Below are 2,804 nucleotides of genomic sequence, written 5' to 3' on the forward strand. Positions count from 1 at the left end.
TCGCCTGCTCCGGGCAGACCGATCGAGCTCGACAACAGCCAGTTCAACGCGTGCCAACCCTCTTTCGAGATACTGTCTTCTGTCGTGACGAGTAAACTGCCGCGTCGGTTTATCCTTGTTTTCCCATTCGTCGACTCGAATTCCTCATTCGTGACGCGGAATTCGAAAGGGATGAATTTTTTCTATCGCGATAAATAAAAGTGTGTTTAGAATATAATATTAATAATATTAATACTAATATTAATACTAATAATAATAATAATAATAGTAACAACAACAACGTGACGTTTAGAGTGATCAGTGGAATTGGCAAGTTTGATATGGTATATAGGCAGTTTGATGAGAACGTGATTATCGTGGTCAGCTAGAACGGGGAGACTGTGTAGAGAGGAGGAAGAGTTCATACGCGGTGGATGGCTCATTGAGCTCAAGATCGTTCAAAAGTTGCTTGGTTCGTATAATTATATCTGTCATGTACCTTCAAAGTGCTGTGGAAGGATATACGTTTAGGGAGAATGAACTTTTACGGGGTAGTGGTAGCGGCGCGATTAGGTTTATTTGGAACGCATATAGCCGGAATCACGTGGCCGAGTGACGGGAGTAATGGTCGACTAACGACTCGCGATCTTTTGAAGTTTAGATTCGATGGTGAACGTTCGGCTGTGAATGTTCATCGAGTACACCATCACGTATCTTTGACGTGGGCTTCTATTTCCGTTCGTTTTGTAACCGCGTGGTTAGGCCCGTCTCTTCCACTGTCCCCTTAAATTTACGACGGAGAGACACGTACGCAACACGCACACCCTGAAAAGGGCGTACTTAGTCAAGGCGGCAACGACTTTTAAAGGGAATAGAACGAATTGCACCACCGATCAGGGACGTCCCGACGAAACGATTACGAGTGTGTAAATATGTTTCCACTCCCTTCGAAGCCAGTTTACTTTCTCGTCAGAGCGAAACTAACGACGCGCCGTTATCGTCGTACAGTTGAAAGTGGTCGTGTGTACCTTGGCAGCGAGAAGTGATAACCGCGTTGTTAGCTGCGAAATAAGCCCCGTGACAAACACACGCGGCCTCAACGATAGCGTGATATAATAACGATAAGAAACGTTTCTCCAAAAAAGATCAACGAGTTTCACTCTACGCGGTATATACGATAGTTTCCACGATAACCTTGATAAACTGACCCCACGAGTCGGCCACGATAAGGAGAGAACCAACGTTTCGATATCTTCAAACACATCAATTCCAAACTCCACTTCATCCAGTTCTCTCCGCGTTCTTCATTTTATCGAAATTTTCCCACTAGCAAAGTGAACGAACGCTCCTTTCGAAAGCCCAACTATAATAAATCTCTCTTAGAATCTAGAATCCGAACAATCGAACGATCCAACACGTCTAACAACAATCTTCCGATATTACATATATCGTTTATACACATACGATCTCTTCTTCAAGGAAAAAAAGAAAAAAGAAAAAAGAAAAGGAAAAAAAAATATCACACCGCTTTTCCTCGCGTCACCAGCATAATATAATCGCAGCGTGGAGAGCGCGTGACGCGTGCTGGCTACATCGCCAAGTCCTTCTGCCCCCCACCACCGCGCGGTATTTCTCGCGCACGTCCTCCCTCCACCGACGATATTTCACCACCCCTACCAGGAACTCCGGTACGCGGACAGCGGCGACAAGGACGCGGCGATCGGCGTACGCACGAGGCCGAGTGTAACGGAGCACGTGGGCCGCCGGTGGGGGTGGAGGAGGAGCGATAAGACTGGAGGGGAAGCGTAGCGGAGGCACGGCGAGAGGGGAAGTCACCACTCCCCTTCCACCAACCAGCGGAGCGCGTTCTCTCCCACGTAACGGCGCTAACCGACGGGACCTTTGTTGCCCGCCACGCTCGAACGAGTGTCCCGCTCGAGAGTTTGGACGCTGGTGCCGCCCAGCGGTGATCGCGGGAACTTTCGCCTCTCGGTGGTGGGGGCGAGGCGCCAGTTGGTGGGGGCGAGGCGCCAGTTGGTGGGGGAACCGCGGCGCGGTGGTGGGGGTAGAGCGTAGAGGGACGAATGGTGGGGATGAATGCAGAGAACGGAGCGAGTACGAGGACGGGGGCATGCTGCTCTCAGGACGCGCAGAACGTCAGAGTGGGTCGAAAAGGACGGGTGTATCTCTCGTTCTCGCTCTCTCTTTCCCTCTTTCTCTCTCTCTCTCTCTCTCTTTCTCTCTCTTTCTCTTTCTCTTTCTCTCTCTCTCTCTCTCTCTCTCTCTCTCTCTCTCTCTCTCTCTCTCGCTCTCTCGCGCTCTCTCTCTCTCTCTCTCTCTGTCGCTCCGGCTGTCTTTCTTTCTTCGTTTCTTTCGATCATTCGTCCCTCTCGCTCGCTCCTCGTGGAGAGGCAGAGAAAGAGAGGCCCGATGGCGGGGTGAGAGCCGGCTTACTACGCGGCGAAACGCTACCACGGCGTTCAGTCGTCAGCGATCAGACCGCCGGGCAGTGTGAACCTTCCTGGGCAGTCTCTTCATCTAACCACTCTTCCTCTGCTGTCGTCCCTTCACGGACACGAAGCAGTGATCGGCATCTGGGAAAAGTTGGAGTACAGTTTCCGAGATGGATTTGCCTCGATCGTGCCTGATGATCCCCTGATAGATCATCGCGGTCTCGATGGAGGGATTGAGAACAAGCTTCCAAGGAGTAGAGGAACGAGGAAGAAGAATTCACGAGAGAGAGAGAGAGAAAGAGAGAGAGAAAGAGAGAGAGAGAGAGAGAGAGAGAGAGAGAGAGGAAAGAAATCGAGTAAATTTACGAGAGA

General features: G+C 50.4%; 1 protein-coding gene across 1 annotated transcript in view; it reads right to left on the minus strand.

The window, feature by feature from the left end:
- The window catches only part of LOC102671133 (UPF0489 protein C5orf22 homolog), an 834,013-nt gene that overhangs the window by 185,789 nt on the left and 645,420 nt on the right, over nt 1-2,804 (minus strand). The window lies entirely within an intron of this gene.

This window comes from Apis dorsata, unplaced genomic scaffold, assembly GCF_000469605.1.
Source record: "Apis dorsata unplaced genomic scaffold, Apis dorsata 1.3 scaffold_382, whole genome shotgun sequence".
Classification (NCBI taxonomy): domain Eukaryota; kingdom Metazoa; phylum Arthropoda; class Insecta; order Hymenoptera; family Apidae; genus Apis; species Apis dorsata.